The sequence below is a fragment of the Bos taurus genome, chromosome 1 (assembly GCF_002263795.3).
Source record: "Bos taurus isolate L1 Dominette 01449 registration number 42190680 breed Hereford chromosome 1, ARS-UCD2.0, whole genome shotgun sequence".
Classification (NCBI taxonomy): Eukaryota; Metazoa; Chordata; class Mammalia; order Artiodactyla; family Bovidae; genus Bos; species Bos taurus.
In genome coordinates, this window is record NC_037328.1 from 157,617,417 (window position 1) to 157,641,235 (window position 23,819).

At 38.1% G+C, this 23,819-nt stretch overlaps 1 pseudogene; it reads right to left on the reverse strand.

The window, feature by feature from the left end:
• LOC107131289 (NBAS subunit of NRZ tethering complex-like) overlaps positions 1-23,551 on the reverse strand; it is a 68,187-nt pseudogene extending 44,636 nt beyond the window's left edge.
• Between the last annotated feature and the right edge of the window lie 268 nt (positions 23,552-23,819).

Here is a 23,819-nt window from a genome sequence, read left to right on the forward strand (position 1 = left end):
TGTTAGCCAGTGTCTTATGTACTTAATTCAGGTTATTTCTTGACAACCCTTTGAGGAAGGTGATGTATCCTCTCAATTTTATGGATGTGAGGCTTTAAGAGGTAAGTATTTGTCTAAATCAGTAGGAAGCAAGAGCCTCCTGTGAACATCCTTTGTCTTCCTTCTTTTCCTATCTCACTAGGTTAATGCAGTTAACAAATATTATTGGTTATTTACTCTGTGAAAGGCAGCATGCTAGGTATCTGAAAAAGTGAAAATGAAAGAAAGTGTTAGCGCTCAGTTGTGTCCCGACTCTTTTTGACCCCGTGGACTGTAGTCCACCAGGCTCCTCTGTCCATGGAATTCTCCAGGCAAGAATACTGGAGTGGATTGCCATTGCCTTCTCCAGGGGATCTTCCCGACCCAGGGACTGAACCTGGGTCTCCTGCACTGAAGGCAGTCATCTGGGGTTTAGCATTAACACGAGAGACATGAGCCTGAAGTCGTCTGCTGCGGTGGGGAGACCTACGCTTGCCGCCGCCGTGGCTGGCTCCTCTCTGTCCTCAGTGTTCCAGCTTCGCTGCCACAGGGAGGCCTTCCTGTGTGTTGACACCCTTCCTATGTGTTGGGCATTACCTGTTCATATGCCGTTTGTCTTCCCGACTCGATTTTAGAGTCCTAGGAGAGCAGGGAGGGTGTATGGTTCATGGTATCAGCACTGTCTGTCACAGTGCCCCTAGCACATAATTGACACCTAATAACTATCTGATTAAAGAATGAGTCGTTTCATCTGCAATTCACATGGATCACTCCAGCAGTAGTAGAGTTAGTCCAGAGTTGCACACAGATGTGGCAGGTGCTCATGGTACACATCAGTGTGTAATCTTGCTTCCTTGTTTTTACCAGGTGGTGAATTTGGGTTGTCCTTATAATTAATTTCATAGCCTATTTCATTTACTTCTGGATTAAAAAAAATGAACAGCATTTATAAATACAGCCATTTTCCAAATAAAGGCAGGAGTGCAGATGTAGTACTTGAGTTAACAGTTGAGAGTTTAATTTAGACCGTATTGATTTAGGTAAGCAGAGCTGTAACGGTTTTTAGCATAGTCTTGTCACCCACGTTTAAAAGCCTTTTCATAAAATCATGGCTTCCCCTCAGGAAATCCTTGGAGTACCTCATGCATCTGGACAGAGATACGATGCTGAATTCTTTAAGAAGTTCAGAAGTCAGAATATTGTTCTCTCAGCAAGAACTTATGCTCGGGTAATTTCTTGTTTGTGAATGAAACAATTATAGTTATTAACACTTTCAAGTCTTTGAGCCATGCTGTTAATGTTACTACGTGTGCGTATATCATTACATTTCCTTTTTAAAAAATTGTAATAGTAATAAATGTAGAGAAAATAGAGTCATGTTAAAAATATTTTTTTCATCATTCAAGACTTTAAAAATAATTTTTAGAGCACTAGATTGAGAATGTGATAGAGACCTGAAAAATATCAGGAATATTTCAAACCACTTCATATCAGAACTGCATTAAAAAAAGCTAATTGTAAGGTTTTGATGTTGTCATACAAGGTCACTTCTTTATTTCTAAGGTTCAATTTAGAAGTGTACCCTTGCCTTCTGTACAGGAGAGTAATGTGCAGGCCCTGGAAATTCTGTTCACTTACCATGGGTCTGACCTGCTTCCTCACCGCCTGGCGATTCTTTCCAACTTCCCAGAGACCACATCACCACACCAGTATTCTGCTTTGCTGCCTGAAGCTTGGTATGCACTCTGTCACTTTATTTTTTAAATGAGAATTTTTGTTTTATGCTAAATATTAAAAACAATTCTAATCTACTTAAACTTTTTTCTGATTATAAAATTATTTCTAAATTATTTTAAAGTGATTCAAATGTGTCAGCGTAACAAGACCACTTTAACTTAAGGAACATGAACTTTACTTTCTTTTTTCTCCTTGAAAGTCTCCTGCTACTGAAAAAAAAGAGAGGAAGACTCAAGTTTTATTGCTGTATACTCAGTATGTACTGTTTTATGGTTGAGAGTAGTTTTTAGGATAACATATCTGTTTAAATTAGTTGTATCTTTTAGAAGTTGAAATGTAGTTCTGACAACATTTAGTAGGTCCAGGGGACCCAGGAATGTTCTGGTGGTCCTGCTTAAGTGCAGCCAGGATTTGAATCTATGTTAGAGTTAGGTCAGTAAGCTCTAAAAAATAGAAGTTATAAACTCCCTATTTTGTGTTTCTATTAGTACTAAAAATGTAATTCTGTATTATGATAAAAGTGAACAGAAAGGAAAACCTTGGGATGTATATTTATTTTCAAACAATTTCTTTTAGATCTGAATGGTGATAAATAAATGCATTTTATAAATATGTATTTATAAATATTTCAGAATATAATTATTTTTTGCCTATTTGCAAAATAGATCTAATCTGAATGGTAATGACATTTTTCTACTGTAAATTGTTAGTATAGAGAATGGGTCATTATCTTAAAGTTTTTTCAAAAGGTAATTTCTTCTTAGATTTGAATGCATTTTTTGGCATTGTCTTCTGATGAGTGTTTAGATAAACATTTGATTTTAAACTAAAATTTCAGAATTGGCTTGCAGAATAGTTTTACAATGCCCAGTGTTGCTGCTGCTGCTGCTAAGTCGATTCAGTTGTCCGACTCTGTGCAACCCCATAGACGGCAGCCCACCAGCCTCCCCCGTCCCTGGGATTCTCCAGGCAAGAACACTGGAGTGGGTTGCCATTTTCTTCTCCAATGCATGAAAGTGAAAAGTGAAAGTGAAGTCGCTCAGTCCTGTCCAATTCAGTAGCGACCCCATGGACCGCAGCCCACCAGGCTCCTCCGTCCATGGGATTTTCCAGGCAAGAGTACTGGAGTGGGGTGCCATTGCCTTCTCTGTGCGATGTTATGTATTGTTTTTGAATGCCTATAGTTCCTGCCATAACTGATTTAAATTGTAATAATAGCTCAGGTATATCATTGCAGCAGAGAATATTAGATATTATTTTAACAGAAGTCCTCAACAAATCTGTTCATATTTTTAAGGTATTCTCATACCTACTGGTTTCCTCAACAAATCTTTCTTCCTAATCTCCTCAACAAGCCAGGTCTTGTACGGAGCATTGCGGGATACTGCAGCAAATAAGACAAGGCCACTACCCTTATGGAGCATCCATGCTCGCGTCTCCTACCTGGTAGTCCTATAGCCCCCTAAGCCACCCTTCCTTTTTTGAAGGACTAGTTGAATACCACTTTCTACATAAGAATATTCTCGGACATCCCCAGGGAAAATTTAATGTTTTTCTCCATTATGCTCCATCAATTCTTCATAGCTTCATTATCATCACTTACTGCCCATATAATGAGGACTCCACAAGGATTATCCCTTGTTCATCTCTCTATGTCCAGCACTGGCATGACATCTGGTGTAAAATAGGCACTCTTGTAAAATTTAAATGAATCCATTTTAATCTCATTTATCACAGTAATAAAATAAGCCACGCCTTGCGATTAAAATGCAACACCTATCTCTACCATGATCTAGCTGGTTAGCTGTTACATTAGAATATCTTCATTTCTAAGTTTTAATGGCCAAATTCATCAACTTCACCTACTTTTAAAAAGCTCAGCTTAATTCTCTTTTTGTGGGCTCAACAAATACTTTAAATGTCACTATTACCATGTAATAATAAATGTACTTACTACTGTCAAATAGGAAATAGTGATTCAATAACTAAAGAATAATAACAGAAAATTAACTGGATAATGAAACTCTGAACATTTTATGGAACTTTTTTAAGATCTCATCAGTGAAACTAAAACTAAGTATAAAAAATAATAAACTATAGCTGTACCAGCATCAGCAATTTTATATATTACCTCTAAATATCATAGAACTCAGAATAATAAAGGAATATGCTTTAAAATAATATGACCAGCCAACAGTCAAGCTAGTTGTACTAAAGATAAAACTATTAGAAATGTTTTGTAACTTGTTTGTATGAAATGATATATAAATGATATAAAATTACCATGCTTTCTAAAAGACATAGAAATAGTTCTCTTGTCACTAGTATTTTGTTTGAAAATATTTGTTCTATTTACTGATGGAGAATCAAGTGCTTTTCTTTGCCTACAGGCATCAGGACTACTAAGTATCTCCACTGTTCTGGGGCCATGTATCACATTACTACACATGGCATGTACTGCGATCCTATTATGTGCCTGTACCAAGAGTCAAGGTATGCCCCTAAAAGGGAGGTTCAGACAGATGGAGGAAGCAACCTGCAAATGCAGTCAAACTTCAAAGGTGAGAAAGTGTAAGTGAAAGTATTAACTGTGAAACCCTGTCGACTCTCTTTCGACCCGTGTGGACTATAACCTGCCAAGCCCCTCTGTCCATGGAATTCTCCAAGTAAGAATACTGGAGCAAGCAGCCACTCCCTCTCCAGGAGATCTTTCTAACCCAGGGATCGAACTTGGGTCTCCTGCACTGAAGGTCAACTCTTTACCATCTGAGTCACCAGGGAAGCCCTTCAAAAGGTGAGAAATTTATACTAAATCCTGGGTAACGTGAACTATGAGGGTCACATGAAAAGCAATCTAAACTATGTATATTTTGTGAAATGCTTCTCACACCTCTAACAAATCTGACAGGACAGGGCACTACTGAAATGTCCAACATGGGACATTTGTGTTTGCTGCCCTGAAGAAACAATTTTGAAGTTTGCTCTAAGTTCAAGTGTCTAATTTTGGCTGTCATTAGGATCGAAGTTTAGCCAACTAAAATTCAAGACATTAATAAATCATTAAAATAAAGCAGGTCAGAATATTCATATTAGGATTATTAAACCCCAGTGGATACTGAATTTGCTACTATAGACAGCTATCTACCATAACCAAAAGTTTAAATGTAAAATAAAAATAAATGAAAAGGATTGTAAATCTAGGAAACACAAATGCTGAAATAACACACACATTTCTACTCCCTAGACTAACAAAGCAACTTCTGGCCTCTCACAAATCCCTAATTTTTAGCAAAAATGATATACAAGAGAATGTGCTTCTGTGCAAATTTTTCCCACATAAATAGTTCTAAAGACCAGGAATATCCCACAGGATAGGCAGCCACAGCATGTGTAATGACAGATCGAATGAACATAATTGCTTTGATTAAAACCATTCCTTTACCTCATATGTTGCAAGCCGATCTAAGTAGGTTAATAATTTCAGTCTACAACGGCAAAGTTCCTTTTGTTCCAGCGTTAACCTGTTTTGAAAAACTATATTAGGTCACTTATATTTACCTGGAAGCACATTTCTCTATGATCTAAAATAGAATAAAAATGATCAATATTCCATTAAGCCCCAAACTCATGGGACAACACACAAAAGCACAAGGGCACAATACTAAATGCATTTGACTTGAGCTGCAGAAATAATGCAGAGCAGTTATCACTAGTAAGGAACACACTCAGATCACTGTTTTAAAGAAATTACCAAATGAACAGTAATATATCATTTACTTTGAAAAGTTCACTAATTTAAGTAGTTCTCGTCTCTTTTTGAGCTCCTTCTCCTTTTTCTTCTCGGCAGGTTTCTTCTTCAGGTGGGGAAAGCTCCTCATAGGAGATATTGTCAATGTCCATCTCACCAGGGAGTGTAAATCTGTGAGGAAAAAAAAGAAAACTCAAATTTCTTTGGAGTGTGTTTTCTTTATATATATATATATTTCATATAGTGAAGAAGTACTTTTCCCTACTTTGATTTTATTAAGTTGGCTTCTGCAGAAACAGAAATAACCAACCGTTTAAAAGAAAGATTTGGCTATACATTATAACCAAAGCGATTCTCTCATTTATATCCATGAGGTGGGCAAGAAGTCATCCGTAATCATCACATGTAGAAACTCTGAATACCAAGGAAATGAAAGCTGCTTAGGAAAACATGGGAGGTTACATTATTGCAATGTGAAACAGCCTATGAAGAAAATGTTGCCCAGAATTTATAATGTGAATCACTTCTATTTAAGGTCTTAAAATGGTAATGAAGGCTGGTTTCATTTAAATTACTTATCAAACACACCATCACATTTATATACCATGGATATAATCTTCCAATGCCCTGATGAACATTAAGCCCCTGTCAAATAACTTGATTATTGTTATTAACTGACATTTGTATGGTGCTTAAAAGTTTATGAGGTGGTTTCACAAGATAAATAATTTAATTAAGATAATGCTCTGAGGAAGGATACAACGATACAGATAAAGAAAGTGAATGAAAACTCAGGATTGCCTACGGTGGTTCATTTGACCAGTAAGCAAGCCCAGGTATGCATCACCTTAAATCCACAGCTTAGACGCTGCCAGCATTCAATAAATGTATGTAGAATTTGCTCTTTTCTCAGCATCAAAGCTATCATATGTAAACATATTTCACTCAGAAGAAAGAAAACTATGACCTCAGATTAAAAAAAGCATTAGTCAAATCAACTGCTCCATTGCACAGTAACCTAAATAAAGAAAAGTTGACCCTTTCTAATGTCTCAGTTTTAAAAAGTGTTTACAAAGTCACCTTCACTTTTGAATCCAAATCTTTCTGTAACTAACCTGCCATCATCTGCTCCTTTCCCTATGGCTAAAAGGGCCTCCAGGTCTGTGCCTTTTAATCCATATTGAAGCAGTTTCCTTGGCGGCATCCACATTTTCAGGAACTCTTTCCAAACACTCGTGAAGAACCCAGGATCGTTTCTTTATTTTACTCTGGACACAGAGAAAATAAAAAGCAGAGGCATTAAAAAACCCATGACATCTGACAGCACCTGAGAACTGCCTTCCAGAATCACAGCTAGCTACCTAAGAACTTGGCCCACAGGCAGCTGCTGGAGCACCTCACCATTAAAAAAGCTTTTTCCTAATGGTGATTAAAACTGAATATAGGGAATATGATTCCACCTGCTTTCCTTCTTCTAATGAAACACACTGAAACACAAAACTCAGATGACTTTTTTTTGGAAACATAGATCTTTCCAAAACTTTTAGTTGTTCTTTAGTTTGCATTTGGGCTGTATGAAAGAACAGAAAATAAAAAAGTAAGACAAGATTTATCCTACTGTGACAAACAATGTTTAACCTTGAAACAAAACTAACGTTTTGTTTAGTACCTCAAAGTTCTGTATTTACTTGGCCATGAGCTGTACCCCAAAGCACAGACGATGATTCAATCATAAAGAATCATGCCGTGCTGTTCTCTGGGAAGACCAAGGGCCATTCTTCCCTCCCAACAGCTTTCTCTGACTCCATTTGAAATCCCTGACTTGCTCTCTTCCTTGAGTCTTTGTGGATACAAATTTAGAGTAAAATCTGGCTCATACCCTTTATGTTCCTTTACACATTCTCTCATATCAATTCTTTCCTCAGGAGTCTCTGAATTCACATCTCCTTCTCCACGTCTGTGGCCTCCATACCAGTCCATGTCATCAACACATAACACCCTGGAAAGGTTTCCCACTTGAGCCCAAATCAGTATCTACCTAATCATAGGCCCCAGTGTCCACTATCATGGAATATCACATCCAACAGACTGGTTTACTTACAGACCCCATTTATTCACCCAAGAAATATTTTGCTGAGTACCGTCTGCGTGCCATGAAAATACAGCAATGCATAAGACAGATTAGTCACCAGCCTTCTGAGTCAAGCTCATTTTCCCTTAATTTGCTCATACCACTGGTCCCATTAACAATGCCTTCATCTCTTCTAACTCTACTTTGAATCCTTTCCAATCCCTGCCCCAAACATCTTCCTATATAAAGACTTCCATAGCAGAGTCTAACATTATTGCTACCTTCACTGGGTTCCCATAGCATTTGTCTGCAATCACTTGTATGGTCAAAGCACGTAAGGCATGAAGCTTGTCTTCTCAGTAAGATTAAAAGCTCCCTAAAAAGCAAGGCCATATTTATGCCACTCCAGTACCCCTTCACCATCTCTGGCATAGAGCTTCTACTCTGTACTTCCTATCTATTTTGCTGAATTAAGCATTTCCCCAATTAAAAAAAAAAAAAAAAAAAAAGTACATGATTTGTCTCTTCAACATCTGTCAACTCCATCAGAGACCAAAACTGCCTTTTATTGTGTTACAGGAAAGGCCATTAAGTGAATATACATGAACTCATGACCTCACTGTCCTGAGTCACAAAAGAAGGAAGAAAGATAAAATAGGTTAGGTGTTCTGATATTCTAAAGAAAACACAAGCAACTTTGTCCTTCTCCCTTTATTTCAATATTCTTCATGCTCTCTTATCTCTAATATCATATTTGTATTAACAGTTTATCTTTCTGTTTGGTTTAAAAGCATCAATGTCTTACATACAACTTTTTCAGATTGTTTTTTTTAATTACTCATGTACATAAATTTAGGGAAAACAATTACCACGAAAATTTCCCAACATTTCTTAGAATATTTCTAAATGTAAACATATTTTCCTTCCTAAATGAGAAGTCCTAAAAAATAGGAATGCGTTCAACTACTTCTTACAAACAGACCAAGGATCCAAATTAACAAGCTGCATAGGAACTGTAACTGTGGTAACGTGGTAGTAAGGAGGATACAGTTGTAGAATTTAAGCAAAAAGAATTTAAGCAAAAAAGCTGCCTTTCAGCTTCAAAAGCATTCTTCAAAGCTAGCTAAGAGACAGAAACAGCATCTCCCATTTTGGGGCCGACATGATACTAAGCTTTTGTCAACAGAGGGTGCTGCAGGGGGCGGGCCCTGCAGAGGAAGAACCTCTCCTGTGTCTGGTAGCCAGCACTGCCAGCAGGGACCATCTTGCGATGCTTTCTGCCAGCTTCATCTTTCAGAGGACAACTTCCCACTTAGCCATCGACTGCACTCCCATGGACAGACTCCTCCCCAGTGAACCTCCCAGACACCTGAATGGGAAGCTTCCTAAACTAGGGCTTGCCTGTACTCCAGGGGGAATTTTTTTTCTGTTCCATCCTGGCCATGGTTCCTTATCTACCAGTCTTCTGCTAGTGGGGGCGTTTCCTACTTACCAGCCTCCAGCTGATCACCACCTCCCCTCTGAGTTTTCTACCTCCTTGGAAACATTCCCTTCAGCCCCAGGTTATTCCTTAGAGTTATCTTTGCCCTCATATACTTAATGTCTCGTTACCAGAAAATAATTCTCTGTATTAAAACTGTCCTCTTCAAATTCCTGTGTGGTTCCTGACTCTTGACAGGACCCTGACTCATGGCAGTGAACTGAGGTGACTGAGGTAGATGAAGGGAAAGAGTTAGGCCAAGACCAGGTACTTGGCTGGTTTATCACGGAATATTCATACACAGGTCTTTGGTACCAACAATCCAGCTGCAGAGCCAACAGAAACCTGGAAACAAGGTAATTTTTCCAGGTTGAATAAAACGCTTCACAAAGAAAAGTCATCAGTGAAAAGTACTCCAATATGAAGCCCTACAGCCATGAGATAGTCCTTTAAGTATGAACCTTACCTTCTTCAGGGATCTTCCCAACCCAGAGATTGAACCCAGTTCTCCCTGCATTGCAGGCAGATTCCTTACCATCTAAGCCACCAGGGGAAGAACTACGACTCTCACTACATGTTATCAAACTATGTAAACATACCAAGTAATTCTGAATTGAAGCAATGTTGACCGCTGACTTCCTCCACTGCCTCTGGTACACCAGGTCAGTGTCCAGGCCGTAGGTCTGAGCCAGGGACAAGGCTTCCTCATACTCTTCACTTTCGATCTTTGGACAAGGAAATGGAACAGGAATGTGATGTTACTGAGCTGTCGCAGTGTCACGATGATGGCAGAATGAATGGCAAGAGTGGAGGTCACGCACTCTTAACCACCCCCATGTGCCCTGTTGTGGCACCAGAAGCTCACAAACATGATGAGGGCCAGAGAGATCAACATCTATTTAATCACTTTACCAGAAAAATGAGAAACAGAGGTAAAGTGCCCATGCTTACAGAGTAAAACAGCAAAGCCAGCACAAACAGGGGCGACAGCCAGAGTCCTTTGCCAGGACTCCTCTCCTGACACTGCAGCACAGACACATGCAGTACTCAGTGCTGATCGAATCTGCTTCCCAGGCAAACCCCCGACTAGAAATCCAGCCTGCAAGTTCTTCCCTCCCCAGCTGCAGTCTGAGCAGACAGCTGTCCTCGGCACAGAGGAGGTGAAGCCAAAGGCCACAAGAAGTGGAGTGAAAACCTGGCAGAGCCACCAAGGGGACAATGGTCCAGGTGAGCTCACCTCCCATCCACCGCTTTTGTGTGACCGCTCAGGCACAGAGCAATCACAAAGAGCAGCAGCATTTTCAGAAACTTTATCATACTGATGTTTGCAACATACTGATACAACAATCCCTCTTTCAATTTCTTCCTTTATTAAAAAAAGAGTGTTTTTCTCAACAGAATTGTAACTGAATCTGACCATGCACAGTAACAGGACACCCTCACCTTCCTCTGGTAGAGCTCCTCCGGGGTCGTGGACCGCAGGCTCACCAGGCGGTAGTTTTTAGTAATGGTTCGTGGGCGTTTCCGGGCGGTGCGAAACGTTCCATCTCAGTCACTAAGTACAGACCCTGTTATATAGCCAAAGTAGCGAGTCTTGGCAGAATTTCCTGATCAGAATCCGAATCCTCTTCTTCGTCATCTTCTCCCGCCCTCGTCTCCAAACGAGATCGTTTGGGGGCAAGTTTAATCTCGCACTGAATTGAAAAAGATGTTAAATGAACAGTGAGGAACTAAAGACAAGATTTAGAACTAATAGAAAAAGCATTTTAATTCTACTCTGGTTTGATGCATTACTCAGTGGTGTGATTAAGACTAAGCATGGAATTCAAAGGAACCCAACAACAAACTCTATATACATCAACAACTCCAGAAATATGTGCGCAAGTCACTGGTTCCAAATCTCTAAAACTAAAGCTTGCTTTAATAACAGGTTATTAATATGGTCTGGTACAATGTATGCTTGGTAATTATTTTAGGGAAATAAAGGAGAATGTTAATTTCTTTCTTTTGATATTTTTGTACCTGCTGTGAAAAGATGATGTGTTTCAATCCATTTAGCAAATGAACATGAAGGTATTTATTTGCTCTACCAAGAATAGCTACCCTTCTGCCCAACTTTTAAACAATTCTGAAGTGCACAAAGTTTTGAGTCTGAGGCTGCCTGCTAAAGATAACCTTCATTCCAAACTTAACAGAGTTGACTTGGATTTTAAACATGATTTTCTTTAAAGAACATCTTGAGAATCAGTACCAAACTTACAGGTAAAAAAAAAAAATTGTCAAATTGCATTGAAGTGAAAACTATTGAAGGTCATTAACTTGGAAATAAAATAAGAGTTTTAAATGACCAAAACATAACTTTAAAATACTACACTCATCTCAAATTTTTTTGACATGATAAACAAGTATTTTTTAACAGAAGAACCAAAAGTTTTAAGTTGTCATATTTCACAGAATAGGCTAAAGACTGTATTTCTTGGTAGTAATATTTATTATGTTTTTAAATAACTAATCTGGGGGGGGGGGGGTCTATCATGTCCATTAGGGAAAAGTGCTTTGTAGAAAACAAAATGACTAAAAATGTTTTTCTTTCTTATACAAATGTAATTTTTTAAACTGACTAAACAATAGATTTTTTTATACTGCACTCAAGCTGATTCCAATAACGAACTTTAGTTTTAAAAAGATAAGATAAATAATGGGATACTCAAAATTAAAAATCAGACATTTAAATTTCTTTGTAATACACATTAGTATGAGTAGGCTTAGTCACTCAGTCACGTCTGACTCTTTGCAATCCATAGACTGTAGCCCGCCAGGCTTCTCTGTCCATGGGATTCTCCAGGAAGAATACTAGAGTGGGTTGCCACGCCCTTTTCCAGAGGATCTTCCCAACTACTCTCAAACACACTTGTTGCTTTAAAAAGGAAAGAATTACCTCCAAACTTAAAAACCCCCATCATGGGTAGCGGTGACTTGAGGCGACGGTTCAAACCATTCACATGATTTTCCCAGTAAATTTTTCAAAGTTTTCACTGATGAAACAGTCAAAGCACCAGAGCAGCGAGCCAAAATCACTGCGCTGTCCACCCACCAATTCACATCTATCAGTGGGTAAAAGGACTCCTTATCTAATGGGGGAAAGTAAATGAACAAAATTCATCAATCAATGCAGGTACATACAACACACTTAGTCCAATAATCAATTTTAAAAACCTATTTGAGCCCTAAAGGTATGACAAATACTAAGAATAAAATGTAAGTCGTCACTCAGATTTTGACATCAAATTTAAGACTGCTGTTTAGTCTCTTAGTCATGTCCAACCCTTTTGTTACCCCATGAACTGTAGCCCACCAGGCTCCTCTGTCCATGGGATTTTTTAGGCAAGAATACTGGTGTGGTTACCATTCCTCCTGCAGGGGAATCTTCCCAAGCCAGGGATCAAACCCATGTCTCCTGCACTGCAGCAGATCTTTACCACTGAGCCACCAGGAAGTTCAATATAAAATACAAAGTGGTAATTTATTTAACAAAAATCTGAATGCCACCGATTTGCCAAAGTCCAAAGTTTATATTAAGGCCTTTCTGCTCAAAAAATGAAAAACATTCACAGACATATCACTCCATTCACTCAAAAAATAAATAAAAATAACTGATAAAAGGCAGGTTTAAAGGACGCCACCTTCCTCTGGAGCGGTCTTAAGATCTTCATGTGGGAGGTGCCCTCTCTACACCTGGAGGAAAGTGCATCCTTATCTCCAAAGACAGAGGAAGGCAGGGAAAAAAAAGACAGGACAAGTGCTAAGTCTTATCCTGAGCTCAGACCCTATGTCCTTCAAGGTTTTCCACACCCTTCCCAACTCTTCAATCAACTAGTAATAACACTGATCAGTTTAACGTCCTCCGAGCATCTACTACTTCTTTTATATATAATCCACCAGGACTTGATGCTCACCACTCTGACCTCCTATGACAGAAAATCCAAAAAAGAACAGACATATCTCTCGGATACATTATGAGTACTTGAATCAGGTGGCTATATACGACAAGGATCAGAACATTGCAGATTGACTATACTGCAACATAACATCACATGGTATTAAAAAGAAGGAAAGAGAAGCAGTGCCTGTTTTATTCCCCCCGACCTCCCTGACTGGGTCTGCTAACCCATCTCTGGAGCCTAAGCAGCCTTAGGTCCCCTGCTGCATTGGGGTGAGTCTGACACAGCCTGGCAGGTGCCCTTCACTGAACTCTTTTTAAACACCTACTGTCTGTTATGTTCTGGCTTGGACCAGACTCCCCAGCAGGATACGGGCCTCCAGGGACTTGGGAGACAATATTACAAGCCCTGCACATGCCCTCGTGCTGGGCATTCCAGCTCAAGCCTCCTTTCTGGAGTGCAGCCTCCTAGACACCTAAGCACACACAGCAAGGTGCTGTGGACCTGGTAATAATTAGTCTGATGTGTGTGTGTGTGTGTGTGTGCACTTGTGTGTGTGTGATGCTTTACAGGGAAACAATAAAGAAGCACAAGCCCTTAGGTATTTCCTCAGGTACAATTCACTCTAATCCACAGCCCAGGATGCTGACTTTCCCAGGAACCAGAGACGTGCTTTAAAAAGTGCTGCTGCTGCTGCAAAGTCAGTTCAGTCGTGTCCGACTCTGTGCGACCCCATAGACGGCAGCCCACCAGGCTCCCCGGTCCCTGGGATTCTCCAGGCAAGAACAATGGAGTGGGTTGCCATTTCCTTCTCCAATGCATGAAAGTGAAAAGCGAAAGTGAAGTCCCTCAGTCGTCTCCGACTCTTAGCGATCCCATGGACTGCAGCCTATGAGGCAGTTGCCTGTAAACATTTCCTGTAACTACAACTTGACCAAAGAGGCTGACCAGCACCTCTAATTTACAAGGCCTGGGGTTTCTGTTAATGACAGCTGCCCTCAGGAAATCTCCCAGGGTAGGGGTTGCAGAAATAAATTGCAAACACAACAAAGTTTCAAGAAGCCGATTACCACTGTAAATTTTCCCCACACCCTTTAATTTAAAGGAAACAAGAAAAAATAAAAACAAAACAAGTGCAAACCTCCACCACAGGAGTAGATACATAGCATCCCTAATTGCTGAAGGAATACCAATCAAAACAACAATGAGAATTCAAATCCCACTAGTCAGACTGGGCATTCTCACAAGTCTACAAACAATAGATGCAGGAGAGAGCCGGCAGGTGAGGTGACCCCACTGCATGTTCAATGGAAATGGACTTGACAACAGCCACTAGAAAGCACAGCCTCTGCATGTCAAAAACAAAACAAAACAAAAACAAAAATAAACCTCTCAAGGGAGCCAGTCCTAGGATCAGACATCCCCACATCTGGGCCGATATCCTGAGAAAGTAATCGTTCAAAAAACATGTGCACCCCAACCTTCACTGCAGTTCTACTTACAACAGCCAAAACATAACCTGCAAAATGTCCACTGACAGATTAAAGGTTAAAGAAGATATCTTACATATAGACAATGGACCATCACTCAGATGTGGAAAAGAGCCACTGAAATTATGTCACTGGTTGCTAGGAGGATGGACCTTGAAGGATCGTACACTAAGTGAAATCAGCCAGACTGAGGAAGACAATAGCCTTTGATGTCCCTTGTCGGAAAAATTTTTAATGCGATACAAAGAAACTAAGTTATAATCCAAAAAGAGACTCTGAGAATTCAAACAGAGGGTTCCAGTAAAAAAAAAAAGGGGGGGGGGCGGGGATAAATTCAGAAGTAGGGACTCACATATACACAGAAATCTGTAGGTGCGATAGGCAATGCTAAAGGCTTCTCTCTTTCTTCCCTACCACATGTATACAGAAATCTGTAGGTGTGATAGATGCTCAAGAAGGACCTGGTGTTCATCAAGGGGAACTTTGCTTGAGCTTCTGCAATATTCTCTATGGTGAAAGAATGCAAAAGGAGCAGATACACTGTGTATATATGTCATAACGGAATCAGGCAGTGGTACACTAACAGCAAGCACAAAACTGCAAACAGGCTGCACTCAGACATAGCTTCATCATGAGAGTAAAGAGAACCAAAAGAAAAAAATCAATGCCTAATTTATTCCCTGTGACCTCTCTAATTTGGGCTGCTATCCCATCCCTGGAGCCTGAGCAGACTTGTGTCTCAAGTTTGGACTGGGGTGGGGTCAAGAATACAACCAAAATATTTTTAAAAAGATAGGTAACCTTGTGATTTTGACCCTGTAAGGTACAATAGCCAAGACTGGGAATCAAACCAATTGTAGAAGCACAGCTGAATTGATACAGACTATGGGGTACATGTTAGCATATTGAAAAGCAGAGACATTACTTGGCCAACAAAGGTCCGTCTAGTTGAGGCTATGGTTTTTCCAGTGGTCATGTATGGATGTGAGAGTTGGACTGTGAAGAAAGCTGAGCACTGAAGAATTGATGCTTTTGAACTGTGGTGTTGGAGAAGACTCTTGAGAGTCCCTTGGACTGCAAGGAGATCCAACCAGTCCATTTTGAAGGAGATCAGCCCTGGGACTTCTTTGGAAGGAATGATGCTAAAGCTGAAACTACAGTACTTTGGCCACCTCATGCAAACAGCTGACTCATTGGAAAAGACTGTAATGCTGGGAGGGATTGGGGGCAGGAGGAGAAGGGGATGACAGAGGATGAGATGGCTGGATGTCATCACTGACTCGATGGACGTGAGTTTGAGTGAAAGCCATGAGTTGGTGATGGACAGGGAGGCCTGGTGTGCTGCGATTCATGGGGTCGCAAAGAGTCGGACATGACTGAGCGACTGAACTGAACTCAACTGAACTGAAAGCAAACTAAGTTACAGACATGCAGAGTTAGGAGCAGCCAAAAAAAAAAAAAAACCACCAAAGTAGGAATGCTCAGGCCTGCTCACTCTGGTCTTTATCTTCTTTGTTTTCAGGAAAGAAACGAAAAAAACTCACTCTTTTTTTTTTTTTCCTTTTCACTCCAACAAATTCCCCGATCATTTTATTTCTTCCATATCAATGGAGAAAGGGAAATACTTGTCATTCTTGTTCCTGTCTGGCTGAGAACAAAACCTCAGTTTTGCTCTGTTTTGAAAATCATCAGTTGTTGTCCAGGGGCCGATCTTTTCTCCTACTTCAAATTTTCCTTAAGAGACATGAATCCCAAGAAATCTTTCCTGGGGTGAAGAGGGATCAGGTGGTCAATCTTTCGTTACTTCTTCAACGATGACATGGGACTCATAGACCCTATCTAAACGGGATCATGGAGCTTCTTAATTATATTGTTCAAATGTTCTATATTTTTACTATTTTTTGGTAAGTATTTAAGAACCTAAGATAGCAATAGCTGAAAGTGTAAAAGTTTCATATATAACATATATTTTATATAATGCAAAATTCTTAATATAAAAATTCTATATATAACATCAGCATATTTTAGTTCTGTCAGTTTTTGCTTTTATTTTTAAAGCTGTGCTTTAGATGTGTACAAAATTTAAAATTCTCTATATCATTTTGGTGAAAAGACGCTATTAGTCATGAAATGGTAATTCTTTTTTCTAATGCTTTAAAGATAATTTTTGTTATCAATATAGCTATACTATGCAAAATTGTATATTTGCAGTTGTCAGTTATAGAGAAAAATTGGCAGTAACAAAAATGTTTAACAATAAAATATTGATATACAAAGATAATATATTTCATATTTGAAACACTATGCAATTAAATAAAATAGCATTATATATTATAAATTTCATAAAGAAAAATGAAAAGTAGAAAATAACTTGCATATACTGATACTATTTTTGTACATCCTAGATACACATGTGAATGTATGTAAAGCAAATAGCCTGATATTATCCACCAAGAATGTAATATTGGTTTACTTTGAGGTAAAGGAATTATGAACAGTTTCTAATATATTTTTCTCTTTTAAAAATATATTTCCATGTCAGAAGTTAATTTCTTTTGAATAATGAACATGCTGCTTTCATTAATGGGAATACAATATAGCTTTTTATTTGACAAAAATAAGAACTCCTCCCTTATTCTATAGCTTTTTGTAGCTGGAGAAAAAGGAATTTTGAGCTAGAGAAACTCTTGTTTGTAAAAATATTGTATTTTAAAACGTGTCCATTATGCTTTCTTTTATGGGAGCAATTTTTTTAAAAAGAATAAGGTGACTACTCTGTTATATAAACTTAAATTTCTAAAACACAAATATCTGGGGAGAATAAGAACCTTGCATTCATTTTTCAGCAACAAAAGTAATGATAACTCAGAAAGGAATGTGAAATAATGAATTTTAGAAATCCTATTTCAAGCTGTTATATTCAGAAAGACAGAGTGAAGGACAGAATTTCGGAAATTCAAATGCAAGAGTTTTTTTGAACCATGCATTCTAGGGAAATCCCTTAAAATTTGAACAGCTAAAGGAGAATGCTTTCTTTAGAAAGTATTATTTTGTTAGTATCCTCTTCAGAGGTTAGAAGATGAGCAGCAACATGATGAAGCTGCCACTTGGTGGAGCTAGAATACTATGAAATTCCAATATACTGTTTCAGCTGAATTCTTGGGAAAATATGGTTTAATGGCAAAATTTGAGACTAATGCCCCCAGTTGCCAACTATTGGAATATGTAGCCTCTGGGAAAGCCTGTTTTTATGGTTCTTTATTATTGTGCCAGAGTTTAAGTAAATGTCAAATTTATTGGGCACAAATGTCTTTTGCCTGTTGCAGTTATTACATTATAGTCTTTTTTTCCCCAATAAACATTAAAAAATTAAAGTATGGTTAACTTCAGGTATACAGCAAAGTGATTCAGTTTTACATACATACATGTAAATTCTTTTCAGATAAATAAACAACAGGGACTTAATATATAGAACACGGAATTATATTCATCATTATCTTTTTTTTTTCTTTTGTCCATCATATGATGATCTTAGTTCCCCAACCAGAGATTGAAACCTGTGTGCCCTGCATTGGAAGCATGAGTCTTAACCACTGGACCACGAGGGAAGTCCCAGTATAGTCTTTTTATCAAGCTGAATTCAACACTGTAACTCCTTCTACTCCAGGGTTCTGATAAATGGGTATATTATCTACTGATTGGATGATGTCTTAGCTCATTTTTTACGGCACGTAAAGTCCATGATTATTTATTATTGCTGTGTCAGTTACTCTAGGATCAAAACGGGCTTTTAAGTGGCTTATGATGCTGAAAACAAAATGCTGAATGGGTGGTACACAAGAGTTTGTTGGCAGGTACCAGCCTTGGGGACTCCCTGGGCAGATAGGTATTTTATTGACCAACACTTTGAAGGTAGCATTTTCAGGTGGCCACCAATAAAGGCACTGCAGATATGGGAAATCCTTCCCAGGAGTAAACTGACCTCTTTTGGAAAACTCTGTATCACAACCTTTTCTTACTTTGATCTCCCTGAATTGAAAAATCAAAGACAGATTTTTATATTTATATATATGTATGCATAGGTCAGTTTTATGCTTTTATCAAAGTTATGTTTTGCCAACCTTTCCTCTCAGGCAGTGGATACATTCTAAAAGAATTGATTCTAAAATAAGACCAATATCTTTCATACTTGCAATGTCTTAGGTAAGAGAAAACCATCGCATATTTTGACTCATTGAATGGGATGATGAAATTTATGCACATGTGGATGATTATGACATGTGAAAAAGAATAATCAAGGGTTGTTTTAATGATTTTTTAATTTTCCTTGGTTATAATACTCTCATATCTGTATTTTTTTCTTTTTTTCATAGAAGACTTGTTATTTTTTTGTTTGTTTGTTTTTTGCAGTGAGAAGATTTCATTTGACTCTGTAGGTGACCCTTTTTGGGAGAAGCATGGAAATAGGATAATTAACCTTCTATTATTGTTAGGAGAGGTCCAGGTTTTGTGGGACTTGACCTTGAAGCCCTATACAGTTTAGTACTCTTTTTATATAAAAGGATACACCATTACAAATGCTGAATTAGGTATGAAAGTCCACATTTATTTAAATTGAAAGTGTAGAAAAGCTGAGAAAAAACCCTAAAACATCACAAGATCTAGAGAAATAATATTTTTGCTAATTAACTGCCAAGCACTTGTGTAATTAATTTTCTGCAGACTATCTTCTGACTCCAAATATTGGCAAGTTTGTTCTTTTTCTACTCTTCAGTCCTGGAAGCCATACCCAAGTTTCATATCCCTGTATGACTTCTGTCTCTCATCTTAGCAAAAATCATGCTGGATAACTCACTACAGTGGGCAGACAGACCATTTGGAAATCCATTTGTATATCAGGATAATACAATCCAATAATAACTGCGCAGAGGAGTGACTAAAAAGCCACATAAAATAACTCCCACTAAACTCAAACTAAATGCATCTTCCACTAAACTCAAAATGTATCTCCAGCTCAACACCCCAGGCTTTCTGGCAGGGTCTGAGGCAAATGAGAGCCTGTAATGTAACCTTTATTAGCTCCACAGTAATTCTAGCTTTAGTAAGGTATCCCATCATAATGTACCTCAAGTGGTTAAAACTGTCACTGTCTTTAGGGTGATTAAAAATCCAGAAACCACTAATGATAATGATACAATCAAGGGACAGGAAGTTGGGGTAAAAATATTTTTAAAAATCCTTGGTTAAATGAGAACATGCACATAGAGATGTTGACGTCAATATGCTACTTTTTAAGAATTGCTTGTTGGCTTTAATCAAGGCTCCTGAAGGCAATAAGGGCACTAGGACTTTCCTTTTCCTTTTTTCATTGGAGTATAGTTGCTTGACGCTGCTGTGTCAGTTTTTTGCTGTATAGCAAAGTGAATCAGCAACATTTATACGTATATCTGCTCTTCCTTGTATTTCCTTCGCACTTAGGTCACCACAGAGCATTGAGTAGAGTTCCCTGTACCACTCAGTAGGTTCTCATGAGTCATCTATTCTGTGCATAGCAATATGTACACATCAATCCCCAATCTCCTGATCTATCCCTGTCCCCCTCTTCCCTCCTTGTCATCTATATGTTTGTTCTCTACTTCTGTATCTCTGTTTCTGCTTTGCAAATGAGTTCATCTATAACCATTTTTTCTAGATTCCTACATGTATGTATTAATAGACTGTATTTGTTTTACCCTTTCTGAAAAAATTCACGCTATAGACAGACTCCTGGTCCTTCCATTGCCTCTGCAAATGGCACGATTTCATTCTTTTTTATAGCAGAGTAATGTTCCATTGCATATCTGTATATCTTTTTTATCCATTCCAGAGCTTTGGTTCTTACTTATTTTTCTGATTCATTGTTCATTTGTTCAATATACTATTAGAAAGTATCATTTAAAATTTGTTTGAAAGGCACAGATACTTTCCTATTACTTAATTTTTATTCCTAACCTATCAGAAAGATCTGCAACTCCAATAGAGAGATCATCAGTTGTTTTACAAAGCTTATCCATCCACATTGTTGAAAGACTCTCCCTTTTAATGATCCGATAAAAATAACTCAGACCAAAACCAGCACAGCTTTGTATCAAATACAAAATTTCGTTTGGCTTGATGCTGTAAGAAAAGCATCTCTTTCCTCCTTAGCAGATGACTATACAGGTCCAACTTTTGTTGAAATAAATCCATAGTAATCTTAATAGTCAATGCTTATCAACTGCTGGTGATGAGCCAGGCACTTAGCTAACTGCTTTACACGTGTTTCCCATGTTTAATCGTCCAGACAGATCTCTGAAGTAGCTACTATTTACAGATGAGGGAGACTGAAGTTTAGAGAGTTTAGAAGACAAGTCTAGATGTGTGCAGTGTAAGTGGCAAGCCTGGTGTCTGAACACAGACTTTATTTTTTAAAATACTTTTATTTCTTTATTTGTTCTATTTCTGCTCTGCTGGGTTCTTTGGCGCTATGTGAGCTCTATCTCTAGATGCATCCAGCGGGGGATACTCTCTGCTTGTTTGCAGGCTTCTCATTGTGGCAGCGTCTTTTGTTGCACAGGCTCGAGGGCGTTTGGGCTTCAGTATTTGCAGCACGTGACTCAGTAGTTGCGACTCTGGGCTCCAGAGCACAGGCTCAGCAGTTGTGGCACACGGCTTAGCTGCTCTGAGGCACATGGGATCATCCGGAATCAGGGATGGAGCCATGTCTCCTGCGTTGGCAGGTGGATTCTTTACTACTGAGCCACCAGGGAAGCCCTGAAAATGTAGACTTCAAAAAAAAAAAAAAACCTACCTTGCAATATTATTTCAGAAGCAAGGAAGACGTAGCAGGGGAGTTCAAAAAACTTGTAGATAGCCTTGAATGACGACAACTTTGAAAACAGAGAAAGCTCTAAATTTAAGAGAGAGAATAATGAGGAAAAGTCAGTAGAAGTCCAGCACTAGAGTCAAACCATGCACCTTTGTATTAATATTGAGAGAGTCAGTTCCTAAGCAGATTGATTAGGAGTCTAGGGGTCCCCAAGGAGAGAGGTATCTGGAATTCTCAAGGAGGAAGAAAGGACAAACTTTTTTTTTTCCTTCTCTACATTCCTTAGGATTATATAACAATAATGTGTCCTGCCTGAGGACAGTCTCTGGATTAAACCTTCTGGCTATTCTGTTATCTTAAAATGTAAATTATGGGAGTAGGTCTGGTGAGGTCTTTATAACCTCCAGACAATTTCTTTGGATTCATTGGAGAGCATATAACTTCATTGCTAACACTAGCAAGCGGGTACTCTCTCTGTCCCCTTCTGATGCATATGTCAGAAGCTTTCTCTATCTCCTTTATACTTTAATAAAACTTTATTATACAAAAGCTCTGAGCGATCCAAGCCTTGTCTCTGGCCCTGGATTGAATTTCTTCTCCGGGGGCCAAGAATCCTGGTGTCTTCACGTCATTCAACAACAACCTTTCAATATCTTGGCCCCAACACTTACTAGCAGGTTTACTCCTGGCAAGTTACTTAAGCTTTCTGGGTTCCACTTTCCCATTCTGTCAAGCCCTGTCTTGAAAAGGTTATATTAAGAATTATCGATATCTGTCTTTGATTTCAAATAAAAATAAATATAGTAAGCACTTATGAAGTCCTAAAAAAAAAAAAGAAGAAGTTAATATGAATAAGGTGTGAAGATTTAATGCAGTGATACAAAGATTTTAAACCAGTGCCTGGTATAGTAACCCTAAAAAAATTGTAACTCACCACTGTCCATTAATATTTAAGATAATTTGTCCTTCAAAATAGACTATTATTTTGAGTGATGCTAAGGAAATAATATAAATGATTTCTCTATCTTTCCTACTTTTGTATTATGTTTATTATTTGGCTAAGTACCCTGTAGGTATATTGGAGAGTGCATTTGTATAATATTTATAGCAATATTATAATATCAATGTAAAAATCTATTTTAGTATCAATCAGTGTAATACACCACATTAACAAATTGAAAAATAAAAACCATATGATTATCTCAATAGATGCAGAGAAAGCCTTTGACAAAATTCAACATCCATTTATGATAAGAACTCTCCAGAAAGCAGGAATAGAAGGAACATACCTCAACATAATAAAAGCTATATATGACAAACCCACAGCAAACATTATCCTCAATGGTGAAAAATTGAAAGCATTTCCTCTAAAGTCAGGAACAAGACAAGGGTGCCCACTTTCACCATTACTATTCCAACATAGTTTTGGAAGTTTTGGCCACAGCAATCAGAGCAGAAAAAGAAAGAAAAGGAATCCAAATTGGAAAAGAAGAAGTAAAACTCTCACTATTTGCAGATGACATGATCCTCTACATAGAAAACAGTTCCCAGGAAAATAAATTCTAAAAGTTTGTACCTTATTTATGCTTCACGTTGATTTAAAAAAATATTGCCACTATGTGAAAGAATTTCTGGTCCAGGTATGTTTCCGTGGATGTTATGACTTTTCAAAGCTTAATCTACTATTTATGTTATAAAATTATTAATACCTTGTATCTCAGCAGAAACAGTAATATAACATAATGAGAAAAGTTGCATCTCTGATCCTGATACTCTTAATAAACACATTATTCATTTTTATTCAATTTAACTGCAAATAGCTATATTGAAAACATTGCCAGAGGATACATTTCTATTTTAAGGTGACAGGAAAATAACTCCTGAAGAGTCATAAGCGAGAAACAAAATATAATTTGTATAGTAGATAGAAGAACATGAAAGATTCTGATATCTATGAATAACTGTATTTCCCAGAGGAGTAAACATTAATGGCTTTAATTACATTATAACTGCTCACAGAGCGAGCTCTTGCATGAGATAAAAATACCTGACAATGCATTACACTGTGCTTTCCTGTCAGTAACGTAGGATGCGTTAATGTGCATGCCATTTAAAGGCGGGCACTCCCTAAATGTAACTAAGCCCTTAATAAGTGCCACATGATGAAAAGCCACTCTTATAATTAGGTCAAATTCGATTCCATCCTGACCATTTTGCATCACGTTGAGGTTTAAGACAGGATTGTTTCTACAGAAGACTCCAGAAGTTTCTCTCTTAGGAATATTTCTTATTTCAACAAATGGTATAAAAATAAACAAATGAGAATATTTTTCTTTTTGGAAAATTTCTTTCTACTGTATTGTTCCTATCATTTACTTGGAGAAACTCTCTGGACATAACCTGGTTTGTGGTTTGATGTAGGGATTTTCTTTTATTTCTTGGTCACAGCATTGGAATTTCTATTTACCCCATCACCATTGATCCAAG